This window comes from Mobula hypostoma, chromosome 11, assembly GCF_963921235.1.
Source record: "Mobula hypostoma chromosome 11, sMobHyp1.1, whole genome shotgun sequence".
Classification (NCBI taxonomy): Eukaryota; Metazoa; Chordata; class Chondrichthyes; order Myliobatiformes; family Myliobatidae; genus Mobula; species Mobula hypostoma.
Window position 1 is genome coordinate 69,485,493 of NC_086107.1, and position 20,935 is coordinate 69,506,427.

Below are 20,935 nucleotides of genomic sequence, written 5' to 3' on the forward strand. Positions count from 1 at the left end.
TTCTCCCTTTCGTCTCGGATTTCCTGCCCCGAGTTCAGCTCGATCCCGTCTCCGTTCGCTCCACTTTCCCGGTTCCCAGTACCCGAATCCCACCCTGCTGAGACGCTGACCAAGGTCTACGGTGTCAGTTCACTAGTTCACACTCCCTGCAGTTTGTGACGAAAATGGTCCATTCGGTGAGGAGAGGAGTGAAATCTAACTGTCACACACCTAAATCCACTCTCTTCCTCTCCGTCTGCGCACTCCAGGGCGAAAGTAATTAATTGTATTCCCAAATTGAAGCTATTTAAACAGTAGCTCACTCCGCAGGACGAATTCTCTCTCTCCGTGTGATGGGTGTGTGTCTGTGTGCGAGATGTGTGTATATGTATGTATGTGTGTGTGTGTGTATGTGTGTGTGTGTGATGTGTGAGTGAGGTAAAGTTTGTGCGTCTCTGTGGTGTGTGCGTGTGTTTATGTTAGTGTGTGTCTGTGATGTGTGTGGTGTGTATGTGTGTGCCTGTGTGAGTAAATGTGCACAAACGTGTGTGTGTCTGCGTGTGTAAATGTGTGTGTGTGTGTGTGTGTGTCTGTGTGCGAGTGTCTGTGTGTGTGTGTCTGCGTATGTGTGTGTGTGTGTGTGTGAGTGTGAGTGTCTGTGTGTGAGTGTGTGTGTGTGTGTGTGTGTGTGTGTGTGTGTGTGTGTGTTTGTGTGTGAGAGAGTGTCTATGTGTGTGCGCGCGCGCGCACACGGATTAAGAGGGTCAGAGCCCAGATATATTTGCAGCCTGATTAAGAAGAAAGCCAAAGGGGTGCGTTAGATTGTGTCCAGATATAATTAAAGAAACAAAAGAAAAAGGCATAAAATATCCGGCTGGTGATTGACTGCAGACATTGAGGAGGTGAAGGTAAATTATGAATGATGGGAGTCCTCCGTGTCTTTGAGGGAGCTGGGCGGCTAGCGATGCATACCGTAGCGTGCTGAGACGAGGGATTTACGGGGGAATCAGGAAAGGCGAGTGATGTCAGCACGTGAGAGAGGGGTTGGTTGGTGTAAATCCCAGGCAGCGCGCACACTGGCTTAATGGTGTCATCTGTACGTTTCATCAGGCGCAGGCAGATACCCAACCGAGCACAGCCTATCTGCCCCGTTGCCGGAGACGGAGAATTCCACGGCACCCTGACTCCGAGGAGGTCCAGGAGGCATCGCTGGCTGTAGGACTATACTGCACTCTAATCTCGACCACACAGATACACACACACAGACGTAACCCTGTCTAAAGGAACAGGTTTGGGGATTTAAACCCTGTTTGAAGAGGAAGGTGAGCTTTCTTTCATACTAGGCATTTCGGCTTTTGTTGATGAAGGCAGTGTTCATACGCGGGGTTATTCCACGTGTCTGTCCTGTTAGACCCAGCAATCGGTCGAGCGAAGGGAAACCCCGCCGATTAACTGGCGTAAGAACCGGGAGGAGAGTTGTGCCGAGATTTTTCTGAAATTGGGGCCACAATGGACAGGGGTTGTGTTCCCCACTGCCGGCGGGCAAAGCTGAGGATTCACCGGCCTGTGTTCTCCATGAGCTGTGCTCAGCTCGCAGGTCCTGAGCAGAGGCTGCATGTGTGAGCGCTGGTGGCGACAAAGGGATGCTCGGTCCGGTTGACAGGTGAATGGTCGCCCTCCACCCCACTCTTCCGGCTTCCCCCACAGTGGGAGAGAACACTCTGATTTTTGTGTTAATGATGGAGGACCGAACGAATACTTGTGCGGTCCGATTCTAAATTTCTTTTTCGTACCACCGCTTGCAACACGATGGATCGATTGGATTTATTTATCTTGGATTCTGCCCGTCTCCCTGCTCTCCAGTTAGACACAGTAACCAGAGAGGAATGGAAAGGAATCTTTTTTTAAAATTAGTAAGCAGTCTGGCTGTGGAGCAGCCACGTTTAAAATGGAAAACTTTAGTTGAGTCAAGGAGAGAGGTGTTGAAACGGGGGGGTAAAAGGGCAACAAACAATGTGCTGGAAGAACTCAGCGGGTCGAGGGGATGGGGGGGGGAGAGAGTGCAAGAAGACACACAAGGGAGAGAGGAAAGCAGACACGAGCTGTCAGTGGAGAGAGAGGATTATGTGGTGTAGGTGCACATGACCCTACTTAGCCAAGGGCTGCAACCTCGGCCTGGACTATACCGAACGCTAGTACATAGCAGATCGGCGCTGCAAACCGAACCTCTGGCTTATTGGGCGAAACACCACTGCCTCCAGCTCCGCCGGTGTTGCCGACATGGCGCCGGAGGTTCGGCAGAGCGGACCAGCCCTATCCCCGTGCGCCGGCCTCTGAAAGAAGTGTCCCGCTGGGGCAGTGGGGCTGGACACTGTGCTTGCTCAGGGGTCAGACATGGGTCAGATCTCTACCCTCGGTGCAGAATCTCTGTGCAAAGAGGGGAGAGATTGACATTCCTCAACACTTCAGTCACCCGAGAAAGAATCCCACTTTATCTGAAGCGCACAGAACCAGATGCTAACATTTATAGTCACGTGTATACAGATGTTGAATATGTTCAGATCTCCCCTAAGAAACTTGGCAACAACACTTTTATTCAAAATGCAATGAATTATGATGTCGCCTGGCTGCATAATTGGCTTGATATGGAGACGCGGTGCCTGCTTGGCTGTTAATTCGAGAGCAAACGAACAATTTGCTGGAAGAACTCAGCGGCTTAGTAGCATTTGTGGTAGGAAAGGAGTTGCCCACGTTCCCGCTGAGTTCCTCCAGCAGACTGTCTGTTGCTCTAGATTACAGTGCAGTCCCTTGCCCCTTTCTAGCTCTTAACTCTGCTGGGACGCCATCCTCCGCTCCGTTAACGGAACGCTTCGCTGCAGAGTAAAATTACTAACCTGGCACCGTTCACTTTCATTTCTGTAACAAGAGAAAGTCTGCAGGTATTCCCCCGTTTCTCTGTTTTTGTCCTCTCCAAATTGTATTTAGCATTTTGTGCGTACATTTTGTATAAATAATCATTATATTTTGAATTAACTTTTTTTTGGAAGTCCATTCCCTATAGAAATTATAAATTGAGGGTGGGAAAATAATATCTCCAATTTCTGTGAAAATACAAGCGCAGTAACATTCACTCCTGTATATAACTTGTTCCTTGTAGGATGTGTTACCAATATCTCCTTAATTTTTTATAAAACAGTGAAATATTTGTAATTAATGTGAATTATTTATAATAATTTACGATTGTCACATGTACAGACAAACAGCGAACATCTGAGCAGTATTATCTTTGAAGATATTCTGCGTGAAATTGTGACCTTTAGTCCCTGGTACTTGGAGTTAATTTGTTTGGGCTTTGTCTTTGTGTTTCACCAGAAAGATGTTGCAATCATTTTTAGAGTTTCTAAATTAGCCAGCAGAATGGCATGGGTGAAGACTTCCTTTCAACATGATACTTTGCACAGAACTCCTCTAGAAATATTGGTCATAGACAAGGCATGCCAAGATATAATATCATACATGCTGGAAATCTGCAATAAAGCAATAGCTCTGGAAATGTTCCTCGGTATAACAGAATGGTAAGGAGGCCATCGTTTTCAATGCTTGGTTCATATGTCCACTGGCACCAGAGGGGAAAAACACACATTAACTCATTCCTCTGACCTGCTGCCAGCATTTCATTAGCACAAGCAAGTTAATTTATTGACAGGTGGACTGAAGAGATAGGGAGACCAACAAAAATGTACTGCAGTCTAACTAACTAAAATAAGACAGTGCAGCATACTAGGGGCTAAATGTCTAGTAGATGCACCTGTCACCCTTCACCTCCCAGCTAGTCATAGGCTCTGACTAAACGTTTTTTTTTCTTTATTGAGTTAGTACATCGGTTGTATTGTATGCAGTGTTCCTTGGAACGTTTACCTTTTATGTGCAATTGTTTGTCTTTGGGCTAGCTCTGGGTTTTCACTTTGATTTCCAGGTGTTCATTTGGTTTCATGGGGATATTTAAGCTCTCTTTGTATTTATCGCTTTTACTCAATTTGGGATAATTAAATTAGCACGGTATTTTCAATGTTTTGCATTGTAGTTGTTGTCTTTGGGAGTTATTGCTTCGTCTGGACACCTGGGTTGTCTGGTTGGTCTTAAATCCCTCCGTGCCCCAGGGTTTATTTCAGGGGGGGCTTTCCAGCACCACTTTGCTCAGTCTTTGTGGACCCTTGTCTGGCGAAATTCAAACTGAGTTATTCTGGGTATTGTGAGTGACTTCAGCTCTTCTGGATTCTGTATAATTTGCCTGGTAGTTTCTTGATAGTCTTGCTGGTTAATTACTGTAATAAATGTTTTGTTTTGATTGAATTGCCGAAGGCTCTGCGATCCCTGCACTGGAGTTCACTGGGGACCCTGACACTGAGGTGGGACACACACAGAGGTCCAGCAGGCTTGATGTGGCCACTGGTTGTACTTAAGGTAATCTGTGGTGTACTGTACATCACAGTCATTGGCAACTCCCCCTAAAATAGAAATGGGAAATATGAAAACCCAAATTAGAATCAACAATTACCATACATCAAAGGCTATAACTGAATGCATGAGTGCAAGTGTGTATGTGGGAGTGTATGAATTGAATTTGAACTTGTTTAAATCATCTGTTCCACAATGTAAGGGAGTAAAAATCTTTGCGTCTGCGAACATCTAAGAATGTGTATTTGTGTATGTGTAATTGTGTGCATGTTTGCATACATAAGAGCTATGTACAGTATATCTGTACGTGTCAGTATGTGTAAAATTGAGTATGGACCTGTCACCTGCGAACGAATATCTGAGTGCGTGCATGCCTGTGTGATTGACAGCATCTGTGTGTCTAAGCATGAATGTGTGAACTTATCTGTGAGAATGTGTGAGTGCATATGTGTGTGAATGAGTATACATGAGTGTGCATGTGCATATGTCAGTGTTTATCTGTGTGTATGCGTATGTAAATATATACATGTGTGAGTGTATGTGTTTGAGTGCGTATGTGTGAGCACATGTGTATTTGTCAGTGTATTTACGTGTGTATGTTGACATGTGTTTCAGACAATGAGCCTGAATGTGTGTGTGAGCATGAGTGAGATGCAGGCATATTGACTTGTGAAATTCTAATGCAGAAATTCTGTAATCAGTCTCCACTCTGAACCTCAGAGATCACACATATCATATAAAAGTCAAAGATATGTTATAGGCAAATTTTATTGAAATTGATTGTGTTCTTTAAGTAACAGCATTGATGAAGGTGATGTCGATTTGGAGTTTGAAAGGCACTTTACAAAATATTACGTTAAGCAGCTGGTTAAGTCTTGACATTAAAGAAGCAGTTATGATGTCTAACGTACAGAGAGTTGTGGAGCACATTGGTTATTACACTGGGAGGACTGATACAACTGTGCTCCCTGGGGCTGCTCATTAACATGACTGCTGTTGTAAAGACTTAGACCAGGGTAAAAGTGGATATTGTCAGATGATACAAATCTTAACAAATACAGTAAGTGGTGAAAATAATAGCAATAAATCACAGAGCATGTGGATTGGAGAAACTGGCAGTTACAAGGCAGAAGAAATTTAACACATTACTGTAGGAAGAATATGAAGGATACAATATTGATTTAGCTTTAAGGAAAGAGCCAGGAGGATATACTGCATTCCTGGAGGAAGGTTGAGAAAGGAGAGCATGCAGGGAGCTGTTTGGAGAACTCTGATGTTGTTGTTCCTTGAGCAAAGAATAGGCACAGATATGATAGGGATGCCAAAAGCCTGAGCAGTTGAGAGGGGAGAAGTATTTACAGTGGCAACGCGGTCACCCCCAGGCACAAATTAAAGAGCTACAAAGAGGAATTTTTCCAAGTTGTTGTCTTCTATGATTTGAAATGTACCTTCCAAATGAAGGTAGAAACAAGTTTAACATTACCATTCAAAAGAAGGAAGAGAAGGATAAAAGATTGGAGATGATGTGGGGGTGGGAATGTGTGGGAAGTCTCTGGAAGTTAATGAACAAAGTGAGGGAATTTCTCACTGAAGTAGCTGGAATAATATTCATGGAGATGTCAATGTTCCTAAATGTCCTTACAAGCCTTCAGTTGCAAAACCTCAGGAGCATTGTAAGGTATGAGAGAGCAGAGAGAATTGTCAGACATCTCACTGGTGAGGTCGGATGGGTCTCACCCTTGCCTGTGTCACTTAGGAATATCTGGGTTTTCTGGTCAATAACAAGAAGGGTTTTGTATTCATCCGAGCTTACCTCAACTAGTTCTAATACTTTTTCCAGCCAATAGACTACATCACATCTTGGTAGTGTAGGAAATGAGGCAACACGCAGAAAAATCCCTCTCACAGTGACGTGACAATGAGATAATGATCTGGTCCAATGATGTAGTTGAGGGGTGGATATTGCGCAGCATAGTAATGAGGACCACCTCCCACACTGTTCTGTGAGTCGTGCCTAAGGACCCTTTACATCCACTTGACAGAGAACTAAGTCCTTTGGCTTACCCCTTCATCTAAAAGACTGCTCTCTCATCGTTCATCCACTGGCCGTGCTTCAGAGGCAAAATCTGACTGCAGCCTCATGGTCACAAACCAGACATTCATCCTCTGTAACTGTATAATCTTCTGAGCAACTACAAGCACAGGAAAGTCTGCAGATGCTGGAAATCCAAAGCAACATGCACAAAATGCTGAAGGAACTCAGCAGGTCCAGCAGAATTTATGGAAATAAATACATAGTCAACTTTTTGGGCTGAGACCTTTCTTCAGGACAACTACCTAGTAACCACTGGTGTAGGTAGTAATTCAAAGTTCAAAGTAAATTTATATCAAAATAAGTATATGTTACGATATACTACCCTGAGATTCATTTTCTTGCAGGTACTTACAGGACAAAAAGAAATACAATATAATTTGCAAAAAAAAATATAAACTAAGAGTGACAATGTACTGTATGAAAGAAGACAAACTTCAAGGTAGAAAAAATACTGAGAGAAGGAGTTGTAAAGAGTTTTTGAAAGTTAGTTTGCAGGTTGTGGAATTGGATCAGAGCTATTGCCTCACTCCATAAGGATCTGACCCTGACCTCTGCTGATATCTCTGTGGAGACAGTACGTGCAAACTCGCACATCCTAGGGCTATGCAGGTTGGTAGACTGACTGATTGCTGTAAGTTCTCCTAGTGTGTAGGCCATGGTTTGTTATTGTCACCTATATTGAAACACAGTAGAAATCTCTTTGTTTTGCATGTGATCGTGCCCTACAGAGTACATTGAGGTGGTAGGAATAAAACAGAATGGAGAATATAGTGTTACATACAACGGAAAGTGAGGGAGGCTGAGAGATCAGGAGTTCAATAGATCATCCTTTATCACATGAAAGGTCCATTAAAGAGTCTAATAACTGTCTTGATTCTGGTGGTTTGACTCCCAGGGCTTTATACTTTTGTTTTATTGAGGTACAGTGTGGAGTGAACTCTTTGAGCTTCACCGCCCAACAATTCCCCAATTTAATGCTGGCCTAGTCACAGGACAATTTACAAAGACCAATCAACCTGCAGTACCAACCGGTCTTTAGACTGTGGGAGGAAACCGGAGCACCCAGAGGAAACCCGTAGGGTCACGGAGAGAACGTACAAACTCCTTACAAGCCGCAGCTGGAATTGAACCTGGGTCACCTGTACTGTAAAGCGTTGTGCTGACCACTATGCTCTTGTACCGCCCCTTCCTGATGGGGGTGTGGAAAGGAGAGAATGACTGGAGCAGGAGGGGTCCTTGAGTATGCTGGCTGTTTTTCTTGGGAAGCGGGAAGTGTGGATGGAGTCCGTGGAGGGGATGTTGGTTTCTATAATGACTGGTCTGCATTCACAACTCTTCTTTCTTTTTAAATCTTTTTATTAGTTTTCAAGTTCATAAACATAATAACAATAGTGATATAAAGAGATTGGAATTACATTATTGATGATAAACATATACAAGAGAAACCACAAATAGTACAAGTGTAATAGACCTCCAAATTCTTAATATAATTAATCATGAAGAGAAAAAAAATAAAAAGAAAGGGATATCACAAAGAAAACCCCAAAAAGCAACAGAAAAAACCAAACAGAACAAAACAGGGCTGAACCAATATATTAGATCAAATACATTCATTAATTCGTCAACTCCGCTCCTCTACTCATATATTCTAAGTTAATAAAAAGGATTCGGAAAAGGTCAAACTACATCATATGAAACTGTTGAATAAATGGCTTCCAAGTCTCTTCAAATTTAACCAAAGGATCAAAAATCACACTTCTGATTTTTTCTAAATTTAGACATGATATAGTTTGAGAAAACCATTGAAATGTAGTAGGGGGATTGGTCTCTTTCCAATTCAATAAATGGATCTACTGACCATTAATGTAACAAATGCAATCATCTGACAGGCTGAAGAGGATAAAGAACTATGTTCCGTCATTGGCAAACCAAAAATTGCCGTAATAGGATGGGGTTGTAAATCAAAACGCAAAACTGTTGAAATAATATCAAAAATATCTTTCCAAAATTTTTCCAAGCGAGGGCAGGACCAGAACATATGAGTCAAAGAAGCCACCTGAGATTGACATCTGTCACAAATAGGATTTATATGGGAGTAAAAACGAGCTGGTTTACCTTTAGGCATGCGAGCCCTATGCACTACCTTAAATTGTATCAACATATGTTTAGCACATATAGAGGAAGAGCTAACTAATTGAAAAATTTTCTCCCAATACTCTATCGGTAAGTTGAAGTTCCCTTTTCCATTCATTTTTAATTTTATCAGATATACCTGGCTGTATTTTCATAATTTTATCATAAATAGTTGCTATTAATCCCTTCTGATAAGGATTTAAGCCTAAAATTTTTTCTGAGATGTCAGTTGAGTATGAAATCGGAAACGTAGGCAGCATGGTATTTAAAAAGTTTCTTATTTGTAAATATCTAAAAAAATGGGATCTGGGCATGCATTCACAACTCTCTGCAGTTTCTTGCAGTCCCAAGCAGAGCAAATGACACACCAAGCTGTGATGTATCTGGATAGGATGTTTTCTATGGTGGAATATAAAAACAGTCTGTCTAGAATTAGTGTTAGTGAGTGCTTGATTCTTAACACATACTCAGTAGGCTGAGGCATCAGTTTCTATGCAGTATTACTCTATGAATTGGATCAGCAAATTTGCTGATGATACAAAGATTGGAGGCGTAGTGGAAGGTGAGGAAGGTTTTCAAAGCTTGCTGAGGGATTTGAACCAGCTGGAAAAATTGGCTGAAAAATGGCAGATGGAGTTTAATACAGACAAGTGTGAGGTATTGCACCTTGGAAGGATAAACCAAGGTAGAACATACAGGGTAAATGGTAAGGCACTGAGGAGTGCAGTAAGCTGTGTACATACATCTATTGATGCTTCTGGACACATCCTCAGTGACGTTCCTGGAATCATCGGATGTTTCGGGTCTTTCAACATCATACAACCTCCTCCAGGTGACCCAGCCGGGGCTGATCAGACCCCAGCTTGTGTCCAGATGGCTAGCTACTTATAACTCCATGGCTCCCCTCTTTTGAGCCACAGCCATCTTGAGGCCCTCTCTGCTGCATCGGTGGTACTGCGGATGGCTCTCCTCTTCCTCTCTCCCTCGATGCCCAAAATGCTGAAGGCTCTAACTAAAGAACGGGCTATGAATCCCCTACAACCAACCTCCACTGGGAGACACCTCGCTCTCCATCCAGCCTGCTGACAGTTGCTGACCAGTCCTGCTATTTGGAGAGCTTCCTTTCAAAGGCCTCTTCCAAGCTATCTTCCCATGGGACTGTCAGCTCCAGCAGCACCACTTGCTTAGTAGACTCAGACACTAGGACAATGTCTGGTCGCAGGGTGCTGGCTGCGATATGGTTGGGGAACTTCAGCTGCCATTCAAGGTCCACCAACAGCTGCCAGTCCCTTGCAGAGGTCAGAATGCCTGCAGATGTCCTTTTGGCAGGTATTGGCTGCTCCCCAGCTCTGACAAAGGCAATGGTCTGCCTGGAGGGTGAGGACCGCTTCGCCCACTCAACTCCTGCGCTGACAGCTTCAGCGATGGTCTTCAGGACCTGATCATGCCTCCACCTGTACCGTCCCTCACCAAGTGCCCTTGCACAGCCGCTGAGGATGTGCTCCAGGGTTCCTCGCTTGGAGCACAGTGGGCACGCACATGACTCTGCCTTGCCCCATGTGTGCAGGTTTGATGGGCATGGAAGCACATCGTACACTGCCTGGATGAGAAATTGGATGCGGTGTGGTTCGGCTTTCCAAAGATCAGCCCAGGTCACTTTCCTCTCAACCACATTCTCCCGTCTTGTCCAAGCTCCCTGTTGCTTCATTCCCACTGCCTTGCAGGCTCTCATCTCCTCCACTACTGCTCTCACCTCCTCCTGAACTAGACGACGCCTTTCCTTCCCTCTGGTGTCCATTTGGGGAGTTGGAAAGGATCCTAGCCCAGCTCGGCCTCGTGTGACCACTCCCACCAGCATCCTCTGACGCAGCCTCGCCTCTGCCTCCTGAACAGCTTCCTCTGCCCTCCACTTCCTGCCAGTACTTACTTGGATCCCTGCTCCAGCCACCTTCGGATCACTTGAATCCCTATACTGTAGCACTTCTCTGGCTCTTGTTACCTTGAATTCTTCCTCCAAGGATTTGAAGGGCAGTTGCAGTTTGTTGTGGTGTCCATAGAGTGCGATGCTGCTCAGGCTCTTTGGCAGCCCCAGCCATCTCCTGAGGTAGTTGCTAACCGTCCTCTCTAAGGTTTCGACTGTCGAGATCGGAACTGCATAGACGAGGAGGGGCCACAGGATTCTGGGAAGAATGCCATGCTGATACACCCAGGCTTTAAACTTCCCAGGTAGGCCAGACTTGACCACAGATTTCAGCCAGCCATCCAACTCAGTGCAGGTCGCCTGAATGGATGTTGTGTCCCTTAAGGAGCTGTCAAAAACTTTGCCTAAGCTCTTGACTGGCTTTTCTGTGCTGGTTGGGATGGCTGTGCCTGCGATGCTGAACCGGAACTTGTTCTCCACCTTCCCTTTCCTCAGCACCATCGATCTTGATTTGGCGGGTTTGAAACGCATCCGGGCCCACTCCACCAGCTTTTCGAGCCCCTGCAGAATCCTCCGGCAGCCTGGGAATGATTCTGTGGTGACTGTGAGGTCATCCATGAATGCCCTGATAGGTGGTTACAGTTGAGCGGAATTCATTCTGGGCCCTCTGCACTCTGGTTCAGCAGACTTAGTGAGCAGGTTCATGGCTAGGGGGAACAGTGTCACTGAGATAGTGCACCCTGTGATGATGCCGACCTCCACCTTGTGCCAGGTTGATGTAATTGCTCCTGAAGAGACCCTCATCCGAAATTGCTGCAATAATCAGCGATAAGGTCTCTGATTCTGCTGGGGATGTGGTGTTTGGTCAGTGTGAGCTGCACTAGCTTGTGCGGAATGGAGCCATATACATTTGCCAGGTCGAGCCACAACACTGACAGGTTGCCTTGTTCTCTCTGGCCTCCCTGATGAGCTGTGTCACCACACCGATGTGCTCCAGACAGCCCGGCATCCCTGAAATGCCACCCTTCTGGACTGATGTATCAATATAGGTGTTCTTTGCTAGGTAGGTGCACAACCAGTTGGAAACTGCACTGAAGAAGATCTTCGCCTTGACACACAGCAGAGAGATGATGCGAAACTGGTCTATCTGGGTGGCATTTTCCTCCTTCGGGATCCACACCCCTTTAGCCACTCTCCACTGTTCTGGGATCTTCCCCCTTCTCCAGAAGATTCTCAGGATCTTCCGCAGACGCAGCAGGAGTTTGGCGCAATTCTTGTACACTTTGTACGAGGTGCTGCTTGGTCCTGGAGCCGAGCTTGTCCTTGCTTTGCGGACGACCTCTCTGACTTCCTTTAGTTGCATATCTGACACATCGAACTGCACATCCGGTTCAGGTGGGTCTATTAGGATGTCACACTCTCCCAACTCCTGCTCTCTTTCTGGATCATTATATATCTTCTTCAGATGTTGGTCTATGTCTTCCTGCGAACAGGCCAGTTTCCCACTGTGCTTCTCCCCCAGCAACTCCTTGGTGAACTTGAAGGGGTTGGCGATAAAGGCAGCACGTTTTTGGGCCCTTTCATGACGCCGCCTCTGATGCCACTCTGCCCGGCGGAGGACCCTGATCTTCTTTCGTAGTATGCACGTCAGCTGGGCCAAGCCAATGCGCTCCTCTTCTCCTGCCTCCTTGTATTGGGACTTCAGCGCTTTCATCTCCTGCCTGATGTTGTGGATCCTCAATGCTCTTTGGTTCTTCGAGTAAGATGTTTTGGAGCCTTCCTTCTCCTCTTCTCCGAACCGTTCAGCTGCGATACTGACAATAATTGTTGTCATGGCAGCTTCCTATCAACCCCTCCCTTCGCCGTTGCCTCCAGAATTTGGTTAACATCTTCATCAAACTGCTTCCACAGTGAAGTCATGTTAGCTGCAGGCCATTTGATCTGCCTCCTCTTAGACTTCATGTTTGAGGGATTAGTTTGCAACACTTGGAGGTTCCAGGCACTATGGGGTGACTCCGGGCCTGGCCCCTCCTTCGTCTCACCAGGTTGGACACTTGTTCGTTGTGCTGCTCCTGCTCCCGCCAAACACTTCATCCTCGCTTGGTGGATCTTCAAGCTGCGATCGTTCTTGCAGATTTTGCCACATGCACGCTGCTTCCTCATCGTCGTTTGTTCATTGCCTGGGTCTGATGCCGTTGTATCCATCCGACTGGGGTGCTCATCCTCCCCCCCTCTCGGGCACCCCTGGGGGTATCTTTTCCTTAGATTCTTTGTAGCTTTTGTGGGGATCCTCCTTTCAGAGGACACAGATTGGGTTGCCAACCCGTTCTGCCCTGGTTGCTGTCTCTCCGGGCAGTCACTGACTGTCCAGTCATCACCACTCTTTTCGTGGTTGTCACCCAATCTTTCCTGGTTGTCACTGATTAACTCAGGGTGTAAGCCGTGTACATACATCTATTGATGCTTCTGGACACATCTTCAGTGATGTTCCTGGGATCATCGGGTGTTTCGGGTCTTTCAACATCATACAACCTCCTCCAGGTGACCCAGCCGGGGCTGATCAGACCCCAGCTTGTGTCCAGATGGCTAGCTACTTATGACTCCATGGCTCCCCTCTTTTGAGCCACAGCCATCTTGAGGCCCTCTCTGCCGCATCGGTGGTACTGCGGATGGCTCTCCTCTTCCCCTCTCCCTCGATGCCCAAACAGAGGGATCTGGGAATACAGATACAAAATTCCCTAAAAGTGGCGTCACAGGTAGATAGGGTCGTAAAGAGAGCTTTTGGTACATTTGCCTTTATTAATCAAAGTATTGAGTATAAGAGCTGGAATGTTATGATGAGGTTGTATAAGGCATTGGTGAGGCCAAATCTGGAGTATTGTGTTCAGTTTTGGTCACCAAATTACAGAAAGGATATTAATAAGGTTGAAAGAGTGCAGAGAAGGTTTACAAGGATGTTGCCAGGGCTTGAGAAACTCAGTTACAGAGAAGGGTTGCATAGGTTAGGACTTTATTCCCTGGAGCGTAGAAGAATGAGAGGAGATTTGATAGAGGTATATAAAATTATGATGGGTATAGATAGAGTGAATGCAAGCAGGCTTTTTCCACTGAGGCAAGGGGAGAAAAAAAACCAGAGGACATGGGTTAAGGGTGAAGGGGGAAAAGTTTAAAGGGAACATTGGGGGGGGGCTTTTTCACACAGAGAGTGGTGGGAGTATGGAATGAGCTGCCAGACGAGGTGGTAAATGCGGGTTCTTTTTTAACATTTAAGAATAAATTGGACAGATACATGGATGGGAGGTGTATGGAGGGATATGGTCCGTGTGCAGCTCAGTGGGACTAGGCAGAAAATGGTTCGGCACAGCCAAGAAGGGCCGAAAGGTCTATTTCTGTGCTGCAATTTTTCTATGGTTTCTACAGAATCTAAAAAAAAAGATATATTGGCACTCAATATCCTTCTGCCCTGTGGGAATTAGCAAACCGTTGTCCAGGAGGTTTGAATAACCTCTCTCAGCCCAGGGAACTGTAGGTATCACTTCCTTCTCTGATACATTATTCAAGCTTCTGCTTGGGAGCAAGAGGAAGGATGTCACAGAATCATTAATTTGCACAAAAGCAGGCTCTTCGGCCCAACAAGTCCATGTCAACCTTTCTGCCCATCCGCGCTAATCCCATTTACCTGAATTAGGACGGTATCCTTCAATGTCTAGCCTGTCTAAATACTTCTTAAATACATTGATTGTATGAGATTGTTGGCACGTGGCCAAGTGGTTAAGGCGTTCGTCTAGTGATCTGAAGGTCACTAGTTCGAGCCTCAGCTGAGGCAGTGTGTGTGTCCTTGAGCAAGGCACTTAACCACACATTGCTCTGCGACGACACCAGTGCCAAGCTGTTTGGGTCCTAGTGCCCTTCCCTTGGACAACATCGGTGTCGTGGAGAGGGGAGACTTGCAGCATGGGCAACTGCCGGTCTTCCATACAACCTTGCCCAGGCCTGCGCCCTGGAAACCTTCCAAGGCGCAAATCCATGGTCTCATGAGACTAACGAATGCCTATAATAGTATGAGATTCCATCACTTCCTCTGGCAGTGATTTCCAGATATCAGCTACTTCCTATGAAGAACTTATATTTCCTTTAAAACTCCTCACCTTAACACCTCGCTGGTGTCTGAAGCTTTTCACTAACCAGTCCACACAGAATTCTCTTCTACAAGCTATGATGGTTCTGAAACATCGATTATCCCCTTGCCTTCACACATGCTTGAACCACCGAATTCCTCCAGCAGTTTGCTGTTTGTTCCCGATTCGAGCAATTTCCTGCACTTCTGTGATTTTTTTCATAATTTTTAAGAACTCATTTAAATATATTCTGTAAAAGCTGGAAAATCACATTAAACCAAAAGTGTTCAAAATAGTCAAGGGTTATATTACTGGGAAATGAATCAGAAGTAGTCTGATGCAATTAGTAAAATTTCATTTTTGTTTTGGAAATTTGGCACATTTTTTGATCATATCTTCTTTGGACTGGAAGGCAAAAATAACAAATCAATTACATTGAACATTTGAATATGTGTGTCAAATGCTTGAGAACTTCTTTGGAAACAAATGACATGTTTTGACAAGTCGCAATAGTGAATCAACATCCAAGCTTCCAGAATAGGATCTAGTGAGAGTAGTTCAGCCAGTTTCACTTATCATTTTATTTCGGTTTAGAACGGAAATTGCATAACTGTATTGATTCTTGCAGCATCCAGCAACCCCGTGATCTCTGTCTTGGAGGCCGACATTGGAATACCTTTCAAGAAGGCGAGGCATCAGGCCTTGTTGGTGTTCCTGGCAGGGCACTGAAAACCTGTGCCAGTCAGCTGGTGGGAGTGTTCAAGGACATTGTCAATCCCTCACTTCAGCAGTCGGGGATTCCCACCTGCTTCAAGAGGGCATCAATCATGCCAGTGCCCAAAAAGAGCATGGTAAGCTGCCTCCATGACTATCGCCCAGTTGTTCTCATGTCTACTGTGACACAGTGTGCTACAACAGCAACCTCTCATTCAATATTGGCAAAACCAGAGAGCTGATTATTGATTGTAGGAGGAGGAAACTGGAGGACCATGGACCAGGCCGCATTGGAGGATCAGAGGTGGAGGAGTCAGCTATTTTAAATTCCCTGGCACTGTCATCTTAGAGGCTCTGACCAGCACGGGAGTGCCATTACAAAGAAGGCACAACAGCACCTCTATTTTCTCTGATCTTTGTGCAGATTCAGCATGTCATCTAAAACTTTGACAAAGTTTTATAGATGCACGGTGGAGAGTAGAGTGCCAGTTGTATGGTAGCCTGGTACAGGAACCTGGTATGGTAGCCTGGTACTGGAATGGAAAAGAGAACATATAGTAGTGGATACAGCCCAGCCCATCACAATAAATTCCCTCCCACTATTGGGTGCACTTACAAGGAGTGCTGTCACAGGAAAGCAACACCTATCATCGAAGATGTCAACCTTCCGGGCCATGTTGTCTTCTCACTGCTACTATCAGGAAGGACCTACATAAGCTTTCAGTCCCACACCAATAGGTTCAGGAACCATTATTACCCCTCAACCATCAAGCTTTCGAATCAGAGGGATAATGTCACTCAACTTCTCTTCGCCCAACACTGAACTGATTCCATAACCTATGGATTCATTGTTAAGGACTCTGCAAGTCATATTCTTGATGTTTATTGCTTATTTAATTATTTATTATTATTATTTAGACCAGTACAGCACAGAAACAGGCCCTTTGGCCCATTAGCTTGTGCCAGACCTTTAAACTGTCTACTCCCATTGACCTGCACGGAGGCCATAGCCCTCCATATCCCTTCTATCCATGAACCTATCCAAACTCTCCTAAACATTGAAATTGAGCTCGCATGCACCACTTGTGCTGGCAGCTCATTCCTCACTCTTATAACCCTCTGAGGGAAGAACTTTCCCCTCATGTTCCTCCTCACCTTCTCATCTTTCACCCTTAACCCATAACCTCTGGTTGTAGTCCCAGTCATCCTCAGTGGAAAAAGCCTGCTTGCATTTACCTTATCTATACCCCTCAAAATTGTGTACACGTCTATCAAATCTCCTCTCAATCTTCTACATTCTACATTCCTAACCTATTCAATCTTTCTTTATAACTCAGGTCCTCCAGTCCTGGCAACATTGTTATAAATTTTCTCTGCACTCTTTCAACCTTGTTTGCATTTCATGTAGGTAGGTGACCAAAACTGCACACAATACTCCTAATTATGCCTTACTAATGTCTTATGCAACTTCAACATAACATCTGTTCTCAATATATTAATTTATGAAGGCCAATGTGCCGAAAGCTTCCTTTATAACCCTATCTACCTGTGATGTCACTTTGAATGAATTATGGACCTGTATTCCCAGATCCCTTTGTTCTACTTTTTCTAGTTTTTGTATTTGCACAGTTCTTTGCACATTGGTTGTTTGTCCTCTTTGTTGTGTGTATTCTTTTCATTGATTCTATTGTGTTTCTTTGTATTTACTGTGAATGTCTGCAAGAAAATGATCCTCAGGATTGTATATGGTGACATATAAGTCCTTTGTTAATAAATATACTATGACCTTTGAAGTTTGAAGTGCTTTGAGAAGTTGATTATGCCCAAAATCAACTTCAACCAAAGGAAAGACTTGGACCTGTTGCAATTTGTCTATCACCATAATAGGTCTGCAGTGTACAACGTCTCACTGGCTTTCCACACAGCCTTGGATCACCTGGACAACAGAGTACCTATGTTGGGCTGCTCTTTATTGATTTTAGCTCAGTGTTCAACACCATCATACCCTCGGTATCTGGGCATCTGTATCTCCCTCTGCAACTGGATCCTGACTTTTCCACAGTCAGTGCGGATTAGAAATAACACACCTTCCTCGCTGACACATCACAGGCACACCTCAAGGATCCGTGCTTGGCCCACTGCTCTATCCTCTCTACACCCAAGTCTATGGCTAGGTACAGCTCACAAACCATCTATAAATTTGCCAATTGCACAACTATTGTTGGCAGAATGTAAGAAGGTGATGAGGTGGCGTACAAGTGCACGATAGATCATACCAACAACCATGCATTCAACATCAATAAGACCAAAGTATTGATTGTGGGCTTCGGGAAAGAGAAGTGGAGGGAATACACACCAGTCCTCATCAAGGGTCTGCAGTGGAAAGAGTGATCAGTTTTAAGTTCCTGTGCGTCAATATCCATGAAGGTCTAACCTGGGCCCAACATATTACTACAAATACAAAGAAGTCATGACAGCGACTGTATTTCATTAGGAGTTTGAGGAGATTTGGTATGTCACTGAATACACGAGCAAAATTCTACAGTTGTACTGTGGAGAACATTCTAACTGGTTACATCACCGTCTGGTATGGAGGAGCCACTGCACAGGATCAGAAAAGGCTGCAGAACATTGAATAAAAGGTCACCAGATTTCTTCAAATTTAAAGGATGTATCCAATGTCCAACTTCTTATTTTCTCTTGACATAAAGAAGACATGATAGAGGAAAGCCAATAAAAGGCGGTAAGAGGATCAAACCAGATTCTGATTCAGAAATTCCCACGAGAAAGATCATATTTCAGCAGCCTGGCTTAGACATAACAGCAACAAACATTAAAAAAATCAAAGGAAATTTGAACAATGGAGAGGAATTCATCTTGGTTCAGAGGCTGAGGTAGTGAGGAGGTGGATTTGTACAATATCATTCATGAAATTTCTTGGTTTGGGGCAGCCAGACAGTGCAAGACATTAAAATGACTGTAAGTTTCAAAAATACAACAATGGTGCAAAAGAGGAACACAATGGATTCATGGGTTCAGGGACTTTTCAGAAATCTGACAGTGGAGAGGAAGAAGTTGTTCTTAAAATGTTGAGTGTGGGTCTTCAGACTCCTGTACTTCCTCCCTGATGTTAGAAAGTACCTCTGATTACCATCATAGCAGTAGTTACTCCTCCCTAATGGCAAAGTAAGTGCTTGGTGCAGAGATCATCACTATGGCAAACTGAAAACAGGGCAAGCTTAATGGGGCAGGGCTATTTAAGGTGGGCAAATGTTTTCAGTAAATATCCTTCAAAATCATGGGTAATTCTGTGAAGATGTGATACTGGGCAGGTCTAAACTCCAGTTCTTCACTGGGTACTCCCTTGGAGGTGATGATACCCAGGGCTAGCGACAACCTAAATCTGCTGGTGATGCTGACTGTCCCTACATTTGATCCTCGGGGACAGCACAGCGTCACCACCGTCTTCCACAGTTTACCGAGCCCTTGTGCTAGGAAAACTGTCCCTGAACCTGTATCCTAGTTAATCCCACCGGAGCCAAGGTACTCCCCATTCAGCTGAAATCAGCTCCAGCAAGAGAGAGAGGTAAAGATCTGTGTTACTATCATTTATTTCAGTTTGGCTGATTGATTTTAATTCATCTTTAATGCATGGGTCTACCATATTGGTGTTTAAAATATTTATTTTTTCCAACTTCCTTGCCAATATTTTTGTGTGTGCCCCATGTCATTGAATGTTTGTGAATGGCTCGATGTTGACAACTCTACATGATCCCAGGACACTGACAGTTTTAGCCAGGAAATCTAAGGGGGAGTAGGGAAAGTTTGTGGGCAGTGCCTCAGGTTTCACCACCTGAGGCCAAGCTGCTGCTTTCAGAATTCTTGGGCTGGCAACAAGCTCACTTGGGCTCCCAGAGCCAAAATTAGGTAGGCATGAAGATCATAGGCTGGGGGAGGCAACTGGTGAGGGATCGCGTTCTGGGCTAAATCGAGAATTATCCAGCCCATTAGAGCCCAAATCCGTAATACCAATTGTTGTGTATTTAATATTTCAGTAATAATTGAATAATATTGCACATATGTTCTTGATTAAACATTCTTTATTTGTTTAAATAGTAATTAATTAAGGGTTATATGTAAAATACTTAAATTGCATATGTCTCACTTAAAGGAAAACACAAAGTTAGAGCCACATTTTGGACTACTGTGTCTTCCTTTGAATTAGTTTAATGATTTGAATTTACAAAGCATTACATTGGTTATGAGGTATTTTTAAAATGAACCCAAGACACTTGAATTTTTAAAAAAATGCATCCGAGGAATGGCGAGTAAACAAAAACGAGTGCAGTGCAGCACATGCTCTTCAGAAGGAAAGATACGATCAAGGTTAAAAAAAGGCACAAAATGGAAGAATTCAAAGGAGAACAAGAGAGCTGGGAATAAATTTATGGGTTCATAAGGAATGAATACAGGGTGATAATAATCATAAAAAGGCAGAAATGGCTGGCTACATCAAAAAGATTGATGTGCTTGATTACTTTACAGATAACTGGATTTTATATACTGAACAGAATGAACAGTACTTTGAAGCAAATGAAATAGCCAATGAGAAACACGTACTAATTTTGTGAATGTATTGGGTTTAAAGGTATACAGTTTGCTTTGACGTTCGATTGCTCCAACCAAACCAGCAGAAATGAACTTTGCTGACATTGTGAAATTAATGCAGGAGAATTCAGAACTGAAGGCATTGTTGTTTGCAGAATGCTTTGGTTTCATAAGTGGAATAAAAAGGAAGGGAATCCATTTTAGTATAATAGACATCCGTTAGTCTCATGAGACCATGGATTTGCGCCTTGGAAGGTTTCCAGGGCACTGGCCTGGGCAAGGTTGTATGGAAGACCAACAGTTGCCCATGCTGCAAGTCTCCCTTCTCCATGCCACTGATGTTGTCCAAGGGAAGGGCATTAGGATCCATAAAGCTTGGCACTGGTGTCGTCATATGAGGCTGAATTGAAGATATTGAAACCTGTCAGTTCAATGATGGGCTCAATGATGCACTGAGAGATCATTTAGTTTGTAAATCTTAGAAGAAAGCATTCAAATTGAAGCACAACAAAAGATTAGATTAGATTCAACTTTATTGTCATTGTGCTGAGTACAGATACAAAGCCAATGAAATGCAAAGAATAGTGTTATTACAAAATAACTGCAAATAAAAAGTAAGTGCTACAGCACACAAATATAAACGTACTGAGACAGTACAATATGGGTGCAATACTGCTTAGCGCTGTGATGTGAGGTTCAGCATGGTCACAGCCTCAGGGAAGAAGCTCTTCCTGTGCCTGCTGGTGTGGGAGCAGAGGCTCCTGTAGCACCTACCGGATGGGAAGAGAGTAAAAAGTCCATGGTTAGAGTGAGATGCATCCTTGATAATGCTTTTCACCCTGCCCAGGCAGCGTTTATGGTAGATGTTCTCAATGGTGGGCGATTGGGTGCTGATAATCTGCTGGGCAG

The 20,935-nt window shown here is 44.4% G+C and overlaps 1 protein-coding gene across 3 annotated transcripts in view; it reads left to right on the forward strand.

Annotated features, from left to right (window-relative positions):
- The first annotated feature begins 748 nt into the window (after positions 1 to 748).
- The window catches only part of LOC134353817 (excitatory amino acid transporter 2-like), a 241,391-nt gene continuing 221,204 nt past the window's right edge, over positions 749 to 20,935 (forward strand). For 2 of the 3 annotated variants that reach the window (XM_063062245.1, XM_063062248.1), the window contains exons 1-2: positions 749 to 887; positions 1,090 to 1,301. The gene's annotated coding sequence lies outside the window, so the exon portion shown is untranslated. Of the gene's footprint in view, positions 888 to 1,044; positions 1,302 to 20,935 lie in introns of those variants that run through there. The other variant, XM_063062247.1, reaches the window with a different exon arrangement.